Genomic DNA, 14,559 nt, shown 5'->3' with positions numbered 1-14,559 from the left:
CACACACAGCCAAAGAAAGTATTTATCCTGATGCCTATAAAACTTCAACCTGACAACTTTTTACATCTAGAGACCTCACTTTTCATATAACCTGAAAGTTACCTTTTCATTTGATGCCTAAAGACACAGCAAAACTTGTGCTTCTTTAATAACAACATGCTTATTTTGGAAACATGAACCTGAAGCTTCCAAAAAGAAAAGACTTCTCAAAATAGCTATTGAATGCATTCATAATGATGCTAAAGTTGATGACAATAATATTAACAAGAGCAGTAGCAGCTAACATCTACGGAGTACTTACCATGGTCTAGGACCTGTTCTAAGCCCTTGACACATAAACATTCATTTACATTCCACAACAACTTTATTAGGAAAACAATATTATTATCCTCATTTCACAAATTAGGAAACTCAGACATAGAGGGAATGAATCACTTGCCCATGGTCCAACAGTTAATGAAAGCCAAAGCAGGACTAAACCTATGTCTGTCTCCAGAAGAGCAACTTAACAAAGAATTTTCACTGAGAGAAGAAGGAATGGGCTATCCCAGCATAAAAAAAGCTCCCCAAGAGGAATATGAACACCATAGCTATACCTGAAAATCTCAAGGCATTGAAGATTGCTACCTCATGACTAACTCGAATAATTTATGAGAATTTTTTCTACAAGTTTTCAAGTACTGCCTTATTCCAAGATGTGGTTCAATGATCCAGAAATATGAGTTATATCTGTGAGTTATATATGTGAGTTATATAAAATAAGAATTATCTACTCCTCCAGTTAGTGTTTTCTTCACTAGTGCCCAACCGTTACAGAAATATCCCAGGCAACCATCTAGCTTCGTGCACAAGGGTTTAGTCATCCCAAAGCAAATCCTCAAAAGAGTGTTTTTACAGCTCGTGTTTTGATTAATCAAAGAGGCTTTTCTCCAATTTCTCCATACAATTCTTTTTCACCCTCAAAATAAACATTAAAAATTCAACCCCAGAAGTAGATTTTTCATAAAGTTAGGAATATCCTAAAATATAAAATAAATCAAAATGGTTTTACAACTTTAACTAAAGTGGTCACAGTCATGATTACTATAATAAAAATGGCATAAAAAACCTAAAATTGTTACAAACATAATTGATGATGAAAACAAAGGTAAAATTATGGCATATTTCACCCTGGCCACCAATGACTCTTAATGAAACTGCAGCCCTATAATTCTCTAGAATGAATTCTTTAAATTAAAATACTTCATGCAGAACAGAAATTAAGCAATGAATCAAAGAACAATGCTGTACAGTGGTTTCCTTATAAGTATATCTAACAAAGAGGAAACAATTCTATTTTTCCATGTAAAACCCGACTCGACTGAAATGTTTCACAAGAGGCTGAGTAGGTGCTTCTCACATTGCTGCAAACTTGGAAGTTTATTTGCTGTAACTCACTTAGGGCCACAGTGACTGGGTAGAATGAAATTAGCTACACCAAACTGGCTGGCTTTCTCCTTTCCACAAAGGTAGCTCCTCCATGCAACTGCACAAACTGACTTTCATGATAAATTTCATCCAACCCAATTGAAATGCCACTCTGCATTTTATTTTAAATGCTTTATCTGGCCGGCTGGTTTTATGGAACTATTGACCAGAAGTGGTACGAGCGCATTCTTTTTCCATCTAGCATTAATCTTGGTAAACTTAGCTCCAGTGAAATGTCTTAACTGTTGAGAAGAAAGCAAAAGTCAGCAAGCAAACAATTGAATCTGGGTACCCTGAGCATATCAGTTTATCTCCTCCTGCTTCCTGCTAACAATCTCTCAGAACCTCTGCCTAGTGGGGAGGATGAGCAGGTGGTTAAGGAAGTTGTCCTGTCAGCTATATCTTTAATCCAAGTGTTTAAATCTCTGAATAAAAGAAAAATCAATGTTGTAAAGGCAATGTTTGTCAAAGCCATGTAATAAATACACTTACCTTTACAGGCTATTCTCAATGGATTCCTGTCTCTGCTGAACTTCAAAGCTACAAAAAGATAAAATGAAAACACTGAATTATCTGTGTAAAACACCAAAGGTTTTCTCTCCAGGTCTCTAAGTAGAATTTCTGTATGCCATGGTGTGTGGTCCTAGCCAAACAACCCATTGATAAGACTGTGCCTCATCCCTTCCACTCAGGAGGCCAACAAAAGACGCAGTTGTAACTGACGTCGGTGCTCACGTCCACCCAGAACTAAAGCACACAAACCTCAATAGAGCTCCAGTTAGATCTTTCTGGTGTGAACTCAACAGAATGGGATGTGCAGAGACGAAAATCAAATTAAACATAATGCGGCACAGGTGGTCTGAGTGAGCACCTTATTTTCTTATTTTAGTGCCATCTTCCGTTCCCTGCATGCTCTATTTCCATTTCCCTGAGGAAGTTTCATTTGAGGAAGCCTATTCTATTTATATGAGGTACATGGTCCTCCCAATCCAGACGTCACATGAGTACAGCAAGATCCCCGTATACGTCTTTCACGGGGGACATGTTCCACAACACCCAGGGGATGCCTGAAACCGCAAATATTACTGACCCTGTATGTATCATATTTTTTCCTATACATATATACCGATGATAAAGTTTAATTTATAAATTAGGCATGGTAATAGATTAATATTAACTACTAATAAACCAGAACAATTACAGCAATATACTGTAATAAAACTTACATAAATGTTGTCTCAGCAATCTAACACAAATTTCTTTTCATTCCTCAGAATTTCATAAAAGATTTGTTCTGAGAGAAGACAAGATGGCACTGGAGTAGGCAGACATATCAACATCCACCTCCCAGAACCAAAGTGGATTACAAACTAATTTTAAGAACCATCATCTGGAAAAACCAACTTTGGACTAAACTAAGAGGACTCTTCAACCAAGGAACACTGAAGAAGCCACACAGAGACTGGTAGGAAAAGTGGAAACGCGGAGAGGGCTGCCCAGCTCCCTGGAGCGAACGGCAGCTGGGAGAGACTCACGTGGTGAGAAGTGAGTTTAGCAGAAAGGGGAAGGTCCTGAGCCCCAGGAACAAAGCCAGAGCCTGCAGCCACAGAGCCTAGAAGAGGTGTATGGACAGCATTTAGCTGGAAGCAAGTCAGGATACTGTTTGTGAGAAAGAGACTGATTTCTCAGACCCAAGATTCTTCTTAAAGGGAACGCACAGAACACCTCTTTCACAACCACTCACTCGGGGCTCCAGGGAACAGGGAGAGAGGAGAGTTCCAGAGTAGCAGGAAGAGAGTGTAATCTATGAGGCACAGGGAGAAAAATTTTGGGAGACAGCCACCCTAACCCCTGGAATGTGTCACTTCCCAAATCTGAAGTGAATATTTCCCCTGGAAACAGCAATACCAGCAAAGGGAAGCAGGACACAAGCCAAACAAGCTCTCCTGTGGCACTCAGAGCAGAGTCACTTAGAAGAAGGGAGCTTTCAGGACTAAAGTAGTGAGTCCTAGGGTCTGAGCTGCAGCACCCGCACCCACACGGCTGAGGGCTTGCCTGAGGGCAGGCAATGGTGGGACGCAGAAGAGCGGTTCTGTTGGCAAGGGCGGAAGCTGGCTGGCCACCACTGAGGCCCAGGTGTGAGCTCAGTCTTGCCAGGCTGGGGAGGAGAGGGCGTGCAAAAGTGGTCAAGCCCAGGACAGCCTATAATCCAGCCTGCGGGAGAAGAGCGGGAACCCCAGAAGGGGTGGAGAACAGCCCTTGAGCAAGGGTGCAGGAGCACAGCCTTGAACCACAGAACCGAGGCTTGTGGCCTGACTTGGGAGCCAGTTCCTCCCATGGGGGTGGAGCCAAAAACCCAGAACAGGCAGAGTCTCACTACTGAGCATGGTCATGCAGTCCCACCTGGCCTGTGGAGCCAAGGCTTGCACTCCTTGCACGAGTGGGCTCCTCCTGCAAGGGTGGGGTGAAAGCACAGAAACAGGCAAAGACCCGCAGCTGAGCAAAGGTGCTCACCACTGCCCTCAGGACCGAGCATAATGCCACCCACACAGGCAGAGCAAAGGTCAAGGACACCAATGCTTGTACACCCGAGCACATAATCACAGGACTCCCGTGAAGGAGACATGGAAACCACAGCAATAGTCCCAGTGGGCAGGCACCGACAATGCCCATATTCAAATGCCCTAGGCAGCAACAGCAGAGGGGTGGCGGGCCTGCAGACAGACCATACCTAGGGAACATAGGCCACACCTAGTGGACTACAGTGGCCAAAACTTTACTTCACAAAGAGAAAATGAGAAGGAAAAGAAATGCAACACAAATGAATCAAGAAAAATCCCCAGGAAGGGAACTGAATGAATCAGATATAACCAAATTACCAGATGCAGAGTTTAAAATAACGATTGTTAGGATGCTCAAAGATATTAGAACAACAATAGATGGTCATTATGAACAACTAAATAAAGAGATAGCAAATATAAAAAAGGACATTGAAATAATAAAAAAGAATCAGTCAGAAATGAAAAATACAATATCAGAAATCAAGAACACAATGGAAGGAATTAAAAGCAGGATGGATGAAGTAGAGAATCAAATCAGTGAGTTAGAGGACATGATAAATAAAGGCACGGAAGAAGAGAAGAAAAAAGAAAAGAGACTCAAAAAGTCTGAGGAAACTCTAAAAGAGCTCTGTGACAACATGAAGAGAAATAACATCCGCATCATAGGGGTTGCTGAAGAAGAAGAGAAAGAACAAGAGATAGAGACTTTGTTCAAGCATATCATAGCTGAAAACTTCCCTCAATTAAGGCAGGAAAACATCTCACATGTTCAAGAAGCACAGAGAACTCCATTAAAGAGAAACCCAAAGAAATCAACACCAAGACACATCATACTTAAAATACCAAAGCTAAGTGATAAAGAGAAAATATTAAAAGCTGCTAGGCAAAAAAAGACTATCACCTACAAAGGAGCCCCCATAAGGTTGACTTCTGACTTCTCAACAGAAACACTTGGGGCCAGAAGGGAATAGCAAGAAATATTCAAAGAAATGCAGAACAAGAGCCTACAACCAAGACTAATTTATCCAGCAAAGCTATCATTTAAAAGTAAAGGAGAAATAAAAAGCTTTACAGACAAAAAACAACTCAAAGAAATTGCTACAACCAAACCAAGGCTGGAAGAAATGCTAAGGGTCCTGTTGTAAACAGATCAAAGGAGAAAAAGAATATAGCAAAAGAGGAATACAGTTTTGAAGAATAAAATGGCAATAAATAATTACATATCAATAATAACCTTAAAAGAAAATGGATTAAATGATCTGATCAAAAGACATAGGGTAGCTGCGTGGATAAGAAAACAGGACCCATACATATGCTGTCTACAAGAGACACTTTAAATCAAAAGATGCACATAGACTGAACATAAAAGGATGGAAAAAAATATTTCACGCAAATGGAAATAAAAAAAAAGCTGGGGTAGCAATACTTATATCAGACAAAATGACTTTAAAATGAAGACTATAGTTAGAGATAAAGAAGGTCACTACATAATGATAAAGGGAGCAATCCAACAGGAAGATAAAACCATTATAAATATCTACGCACTTAATATAGGAGCACCTAAATATATAAAGCAGACTTTGATGAATATAAAGGGCGAGATCAACAGCAATACTATAATAGTAGGGGATTTCAATACCCCACTAACATCACTCAAGGAAGAAAATTTACAAAGAAACAGCAGACTTAAAGGACATACTAGATCAACTCGATTTAATAGATATCTTCAGAACATTTCACCCTAAAACAGCAAAATATACATTCTTTTCAAGTGCTCATGGTACATTCTCTAGAATAGACCACATGTTAGGGCACAAAAGTGGTCTCAACAAATTTAAGAAGATTGAAATCATATAGAGCACTTTCTCTGACCACAATGGCATGAAACTAAAAATCAACCACAACAGAAAAGCTGAAAAATACTCAAACACGTGGAAACTAAATAGCATGTTATTAAATAATGAATGGGTAAACAATGAGATCAAAGAAGAAATTTAAAAATTTCTAGAAACGAACGATAATGAGCATACATCAACTCAAAATTTATGGAACATAGCAAAAGCACTCCTGAGAGAGAAGTTCATAGCATTACAGGTATACCTCAAGAAGCTAGAAAAACCTCAAATAAACAACTTGACTCTACATCTAAAAGAACTAGAAAAAGAACAGCAAGTAAAGCCCAGAGCTAGTAGAAGCAAGGAAATAATAAAGATCAGAGCAGAAATAAATGACATAGAGGCCAAAGAAACAATAGAGAGGATCAATGAAACCAGGAGATGGTTCTTTGAAAGGTAAACAAGGCCCTGGCCGGTTAGCTCAGCGGTAGAGCGTCGGCCTGGCGTGCGGGGGACCCGGGTTTGATTCCCGGCCAGGGCACATATGAGAAGCGCCCATTTGCTTCTCCAATCCCCCCTCCTTCCTCTCTGTCTCTCTCTTCCCCTCCCGCAGCCAAGGCTCCATTGGAGCAAAGATGGCCTGGGCGCTGGGGATGGCTCCTTGGCCTCTGCCCCAGGCACTAGAGTGGCTCTGGTCATGGCAGAGCGATGCCCCAGAGGGGCAGAGCATTGCCCCCTGGTGGGCAGAGTGTCGCCCCTGGTGGGCGTGCCGGGTGGATCCCGGTCGGGCGCATGCGGGAGTCTGTCTGACTGTCTCTCCCCGTTCCAGCTTCAGAATAAAAAATAAAAAAAAAAGACAGAAAAGGTAAACAAGATCGATGAACCTTTAACCAGACTCACCAAGGAAAAAAAAGAGAGGACTCAAATAAATAAAATTAGAAACAACAGTGGAGAAATAAAAACTGACACAACAGAAATACAAATTATTGTAAGAAAATACTATGAAGAACTGTACAACAAAACACTAGACAACCTAGATGAAATGGACAAATTCCTTGAAACATATAATTTTTCAAAAATTAATCTGGAAGAATCAGAAAACCTAACAGACCAATTACAACAATGAGATTGAAACAGTTATCAAAAAAGAAGAGTCCTGGGCCCGATGACTTCACAAGTGAATTCTACCAAATATTCAAAGAAGAACTAACTCCTATCCTCAAGCTATTTCAAAAAATTCAAGAGGAAGAAAGACTTCCAAACTCCTTTTATGAAGTAATCATAATTCTGATTCCAAAACCAGGCAAAGACAATACAAAGAAAAAAAATTATAAGCCTATATCCCTGGTGAATTTAGATGCTAAAATCCTCAACAAATATTAGCAAACCGGATTCAGCAATATATGAAAAAAATCATACACCATGATCAAGTGGGATTTATTCTTGGGAGGCAAGGCTGGTACAATATTTGCAAATTAATCAATGTGATTCATCACATAAACAAAAGGAAGGAGAAAAACCACATGATAATTTCAATAGATGCAGAAAAGGCATTTGATAAAATCCAGCACCTATTTATGATCAAAACTCTCAGCAAAGTGGGAATACAGGGAACATACCTCAACATGATAAAGGCCATCTATGACAGACCCACATCAACATCATACTCAATGGGCAAAATTTAAAAGCAATCCCCTTAAGATCAGGAACAAGGCAGAGGTGTCCCCTTTCATCTCTCTTATTCAACATAGTTCTGGAAGTCCTAGCCACAGCAATCAGACAAAAAAATAAATAAATAAAAGGCATCCAAATTGGAAAAGAAGAAGTAAAACTACCATTATTTGCAGATGATATGATATTGTATATAGAAAACCCTAAAGTCGCAGTCAAAAAACTACTAGACCTGATAAATAAATTGAGCAAGGTGGCAGAATATAAAATTAATACTCAAAAATCAGAGGCATTTTTATACACTAACAATGAACTGTCAGAAAGAGAAATTAAGGAATCAATCCCCTTTACCATTGCAACCAAAAAAATAAAGTACCTAGGAATAAATTTAACCAGGGAGACTAAAGACTTGTACTCGAAAAATTATAAAACATTGATAAAAAAAATCAGGGAAGATACAAACAAGTGGAAGCATATACCGTGCTCATGGTTAGGAAGAATAAACATCATTAAAATATCTATATTACCCAAAGCAATTTATAAATTCAATGCAATACTGATTAAAATACCAATGACTTACTTCAAAGATATAGAACACATATTCCAAAAATTTATATGGAATCAAAAGAGAACACAGCCTCAGCAATCTTAAAAAGGAAGAATAAAGTGGGAGGTATCACACTTCTGGATATGAAGTTATACTACAAGGCCATTGTACTCAAAACAGCATGGTACTGGCATAAGAACAGGCATATAGATCAATGGATCAGAACTGAGAACCCAGAAATAAACCCACACTTTTATGGACAACTGATATTTGACAAAGGAGTTAAGAGCATACATTGGAGTAAAGACAGCCTCTTCAACAAATGGTGTTGGGAAAATTGGACAGCTAACTGCAGAAAAATGAAACTAGATCACCAACTTAAACCAATCATAAAAATAAAATCAGAATGGATAAAAACTTAAATGTAAGCCATAAAACCATAAGTATCTTAGAAGAAAACATAGGCAGTAAGCTCTCTGACATCTCTTGCAGCAATATATTTGCCGATTTGTCTCCACAGGCAAGTGAAATAAAAGACAGGATAAACAAATGGGACTTCATCAAACTAAAAAGCTTCTGCACAGCTAAAGACAATAAGAACAGAATAAAAAGACAAACTACACAATGGGAGAATATATTTGACAATGCATCTGATAAGGGGTTAATAACCAAAATTTATAAAGAACTTGTAAAACTCAACCCCAGGAAGACAAATAATCCAATCAAAAATGGGCATAAGAAATGAATAGACACTTCTCCAAAAAGGATATACAGATGGCCAATAGGCATATGAAAAAATGTTCAACATCACTAATCATTAGAAAAATACAAATTAAAACCACAAGGAGATATCACCTTACACTAGTCAGAATGGGGCTCATCAACAAAACAACACAGAATAAGTGCTGAGGACGATGTGGAGAAAAGGGAACCCTCCTGCACTGCTGGTGGGAATGCAGACTGGTGCAGCCACTGTGGAAAACCTATGGAGATTCCTCAAGAAATTAAAAATGAAACTGCCTTTTGACCCAGCTATACCACTGTTAGGAATATACCCCAAGAACACCATAGCACTGTTTGAAAAGAAGAAATGCACCCCCATGTTTATGGCAGCATTGTTCACAATAGCGAAGATCTGGAAACAGCCCAAGTGTCCGTCAGTGGACAAGTGGATTAAAAAGCCATGGTATATATATATACTATGGAATACTACTCAGCCATAAGAAATGATGACATCGATCATTTACAACAACATGGATGGACCTTGATAACATTATACTGAGTGAAATAAGTAAATCAGAACAAACTAAGAATTATATGATTCTATACATAGGTGGGACATAAAAATGAGACTCAGAGACATGGATAAGAGTGTTGGGTTTACAGGGTGGGGGGAAGAAAAGGGAAGGGTTTGGGGGAGGGGAGGGGCACGAAGAAAATCAGTTAGAAGTTGACGGAAGACAATTGGACTTTGGGCAATGGGAATGCAGCATAATCAAATGTCAAAATAACCTAGAGATGTGTTCACTGAACATATGTACCCTTATTTACCAATGTCACCCATTAAAATTAATCAAAGAAAAAAAAGATTTGTTCTTGCCACAGATCTTAGCAACCTAGCATATTATGTTTTTCTTTACTTATTAAGTTGGTAACTTTCACCTTTTCACTTAAAGAAAGCACTTTATGGCTTCTCTTTGGCATGTCTGAATTGTCAGCATCATTAGTCTTGCGCTTTTTTATTTAATTAATAAGGGTTACTTGAATGCAAGCACAGTCATATCACAACAACCATGCTGACAACCTAGGTGGCTACTAAGTTACTAACCGGAGGAACATATACAGTGTGGAGACACTGGACAAGGGGATGATTTATATCCTACATGGGCTGGCACAAGAGGTCATCACACTACTCAGAATGGTGTGCAATTTAAAACTTATGAACTGTTTATTAGGAACTTTCCATTTAATATTTTCAGACTGCTGTTGACCACAGGTTACTGAAAACACAGAGAGTCAGTAAATAGGGGGAACTACTGTAAATGTGTACAAGCTTACAGGTACGATCCCCCTTCTCTAGGTAGAGTATAGCCTTCTCTCACTAGAGAACTCACAAAACAGAGGAGGTGACTCTTGACATTTCAAATCAAATCTTGACATATTAATTGCCTTGTGACCAAAACATATTATGCACTGACCACATACAAGTCAATATGATAGGAGATGTGGTAAATCAGAGTTGCTAAGTGTTAGGCAAACAAGTTTCTAACAGGTTTGCTCACTTATATTTTGCCCAATTGTTGCATTGGTGTGGGGCAGCGCCTTGTATGTATGTGGTCTGCGAAAGGCTGTGTGGTGCTTGCTCTCAGGGCAGCAGATTGCAAATTGCAGATTGCCTTCCTGTTTGGGAGGGGCCACTGTTTGCTATTGTTTGCTGGAGAAGGGGTTTTTGCCCCCCAGCTGGTTTTTGCTGGGGAATTCAGAGGGGGGAGTGCTAAGGGGCTTGAGAGCCCTGAGATTTCCGATTGGACTGTTTTGCTGGGGAGTGCTGAGGCTGGTGAGGGCCTATGAGTCTGGTAAATCTGGAAAATTAGTCTGGTGAATCGGAGTGCTGAGGGTTTAGGAGCCCTGGGAGTGAGAGGGAAGTGGTCTTCCCTGCCTGTTTGCTCATCTGCTGTTAGAAGACTCTAATAAACAGAATGGCCCACCAGTTTCTGACTTCACAGTTCCTTTACTGTCTGCCCAAATCCAATGGGAACCTGTATGGCCATGATGGCGGCCCCTGGTCTTACACTAAGCAACAGTAATAATTTATAGTTTAAAGGAGTTGATACCTTAGCAGTCCAACATTATTGATATGGTGACTCCATAGTCAAAAATAATTGAAATATGCTTCATTCTTGCCTAAATCCTAACATTTTCAAAAGATATATTAGTTGAAACTGGCCAATTACCCCATGGTTTTCCCATGCTTTTCTTTTATTTATTTTTTTTCCTTCAATGTCCTAAGTAACTGCTTTAGCTCTTACTGGGCTATATCCATCCATGTGCCCGTAGCCCACCAAAGAACCCAGTACCACTGATGCATGACCACCAAAGAGTAAGGCTAGACTGCTGGGCTGTGATGTCAATCTTGGAATATTAATGCAGGAGATAGGCCCCTCCATGAGATAGCATCAGGAATACTCCCTTTCCCCTGTGTTCTCTGAATTGCAATAGAGTTGAGGAAACATAATTTGAGAAGGATTAGATAAAATAGCATACTAAATTTTATAAAATCTCACAAGTTTATGGTCTGACAACAGAGATTTAGTTATATCCCTTTCCACTTCAAACACAGAAATTACTAAACAAAATATAGCAATGATTGTAAATATATATCTACTATATATCTATAGTGAGATATAGACATATAGACATCGATATAAATATATAGATATAGATGATATAGATTTAGATACAGATTTATAAAATAGGAAGAGAAGCGAGACCATGATTGGTCCGTGAGGAAGTTCAACATTTAACAGTTGTGTTGAGAAGGATGAATACCATACAGGAAATAGAATAGCTGCTAGAGAAATAAAACAAAAGCATTGTGTTGGGCAAATAAGTTTGAAAAATTTGTGTTTTTTTAGTTTGCTCACTTTTATTGTTAAAAAATGGCACTGGGCAGTCATGTGTGTGCTTGCCCTCAAAGCAGGGCAGTGGATTGCAATTTACGGATTGCATTCCTGCTTGTTTTTGCTAATATTTGCTGGAGGAGGGGTCTTTGTGGGCCCAGACAGTTTTGCAGAGAAAGCAGAGAGAATGCAGAGTGCTGAGGAAGAAGGTAGTTTGTGCATAGTGAGAGAGAAGGTGTGCAGATGGGGAACCGTGCTGAGGGGCTTTGCAAGCTCTGCTAAGACTGGTGGGGCCTTTGATTCTAGGGGCAACCAGAGAAGATTCTCCTGGTTGTGGAACTGGAGAATGTTATGGCTGTGGGAGCTCTGAATGAGAGGGAAGCAGTCTTCCCTGTGGGTCTGCTCATCCGCTGGTGCAAGACTTTAATAAAGGAATGGCCCACCATTTTTTAGCTCCACTGTTTCTTTACTGTCAACCCAAATCCAATGCGAACCCACATGGCCATGATGGTGGCGGCCACTGGCCTTACCAGGTGTCACAGAAAGGTTAAGTGCTCTAAGTATTAAAAATGCCCAATACAATGAGAACTATTTTGTGGACTCGCTGAGACAGAATTCAGTTTGGAGTTGATTAAGATATAAGAGGAAATCATTATAATGAAGACTGAATAAGGACACTCCTAGACAGGTCTGGTTATAAAGAAGAAGAAAGAAAGTAGCAACTGGAGGAGGAAAAAGGCCTGAAGGAGGGTTTCTTTGTTTAGTTTGTAAACAGAACAAACCTGAGCATGTGTCAAAGTGATGAGAGCATACAGCTGAGTCAAAGAAGCTGCCAGCAGGAGAGTGGGGAAGGGTGCTGGGGAGCAGAGCAGTCCAGGCCAACACACACTGATTTTTCCTGGCGGTTTCCAGAGATAGTCACCCAGAAAATGTTTCAACAACCCCCACACCCCTCACTCCACTATCCAGCCCCCAACTCCCTTAAAAAACAGTCCGAATTTACATCAGCATCTTTCTCAAACATAGTAACCTCTTTTAATTGAGATTCATCTCCTCCCCATCGGCACCTCCTTCTGGGGGCCTCTAACTTCTCCTTTTAAGGCAACATTGCAGGAACCAGAGATTCGCCTACATTGCTACCTTCTGCAATCCTCACTGACTCGATGGCCAAATTTAGGGATTGGTTATTGCCTTTTAAGTCTTTAACAATCACCTGCAGACCAACAAGAGAAGTCTGCTCAGTCAGGAATGCAGACAAGACACAAGAATGAAGACATGCATAAATTGTGCCCTGTTTTAGTTCTCACGTTATGGTCAGTGAGCTGTTACTGCAGATGAATTATTACATTTTTTCAAATGATAGCCAATTTTCAACTAAGAGAAGACTCTTAAACCTTTTTCTACATATTGACAAAAACCAGGCAGTTGGAAAGAATAGCCCTGGTGAAACTCCCTGGTGATAAATGAATGTTTTAATTTTTTTTCTTTTTTTCCAAGCAAGAGAGGGGGAGATGGGGAGACAGACTCCCACATGTGCCCTGACCGGGCTCCACCCAGCAACCCCTGTCTGGGGCTGAGAGATGAATGGTCTAAACACAGGGACTTAAGAATAGGCAATACCGACTTCAACCCTCACAGGAAAAAGCAGTAAGGCCTTCAAAACATCTCAGACATATTCCTAGAAGCTTCATTTCAATATATATGTATTTCTTATGGAGTATTTTTAAAATCTGTGAAACTCAGATATATTTAGAGTTCAGAGGGGTGATCAGAATGATTCTTGGTTTTGTTTTTCACCTGGAAAACTTGTCAATGTCTAAATGTATGTGAAAGTCTCCTAGACCATATGTTCGATAGATACAGTACCACATCTATCTTGTTCCTTATTGAATCCATAGCCTCTGACACATAAGATACACTCAATAAAAATTTTTTAATAAAGGAATATAAGTTTACATTACTATTTAAAATGAAAACTGATTGTGACTTCTTAAGCTAGAATGAGTTTTGCTTTTTATTTTTGTTCTTTTTTTTTTTCATTTTCTTATTTGTACTCTAAGTTTTCATAAGCTATAAAGATCCCTGTTTATGGAAGCCTACAATTCTGTGGCCTGAGGTATATACACACACAGACAGAGAGACATGCAAAGCATGACACACTACTGCCAAACTTTTTCAAAGCTATCATATTTGCCAGGCATTGGAAAAGTAAAATTTCCAAGTAGCATGAGCTCTAGAAAATCATTAGGTGACACCTGAGGAGCAGAATACTAATCAACCAATAATTAGCATCTTAAAATTCCGAGAGCTAGAGACAAATCAAATTCCACAAAATCTCAGAAAGCATGACCCTGGCTGGGTTGGCGGCCTCACTGTGAGGAGTCAGTAGCATTGTCAGACCAGACAGACAAAACTGGCCAGGATATGGCCAGCCTAATCCTAGGGGAGACACTCTGGCAATGTGACATTTGCACAGGGATGCCCTAACATGGCCCCAGAATGTTTTCTCAGAATGTAATGACATTTCAAGTAATACAGCTCTGCTCCCAAAAGCATGGACCCTCCCCAAACTCTAATATAACCTGAGTTTGAGAAAAAAAAAAGGGTCATCTCAGAAAAAAACTGAGGTTGTATAGACATAGTGTTAAAATAATCCATTTTTAATGAAGGTCAAACCAGATATTCAATGTTTAACCTCATTTTTATTATGCCATCATTACATAGACCTCAGGTAGCCTTAGTCTAAAAACCACTTCTTGTTTGAATAAAATCCTGTTCCTGGAACATCCACACTGGACACTTCTCAATAAATGCAAAAACCGGTTACAAAGCTGAGTTACCCAGAGGTGTGGAAGTGA

At 39.6% G+C, this 14,559-nt stretch overlaps 1 protein-coding gene across 1 annotated transcript in view; it reads right to left on the bottom strand.

Moving 5' to 3' along the window:
- Positions 1-14,559, bottom strand: part of FHIT (fragile histidine triad diadenosine triphosphatase) — a 1,915,768-nt gene that overhangs the window by 1,846,597 nt on the left and 54,612 nt on the right. The window contains exon 2 of the mRNA XM_066245666.1: positions 1,960-2,007. The gene's annotated coding sequence lies outside the window, so the exon portion shown is untranslated. The remainder of the gene's footprint in view (positions 1-1,959; positions 2,008-14,559) is intronic.

The sequence above is a fragment of the Saccopteryx bilineata genome, chromosome 10, assembly GCF_036850765.1.
Source record: "Saccopteryx bilineata isolate mSacBil1 chromosome 10, mSacBil1_pri_phased_curated, whole genome shotgun sequence".
In the NCBI taxonomy this organism is placed as follows: Eukaryota; Metazoa; Chordata; class Mammalia; order Chiroptera; family Emballonuridae; genus Saccopteryx; species Saccopteryx bilineata.
This window is presented reverse-complemented; position numbering and strand designations above follow the sequence as displayed.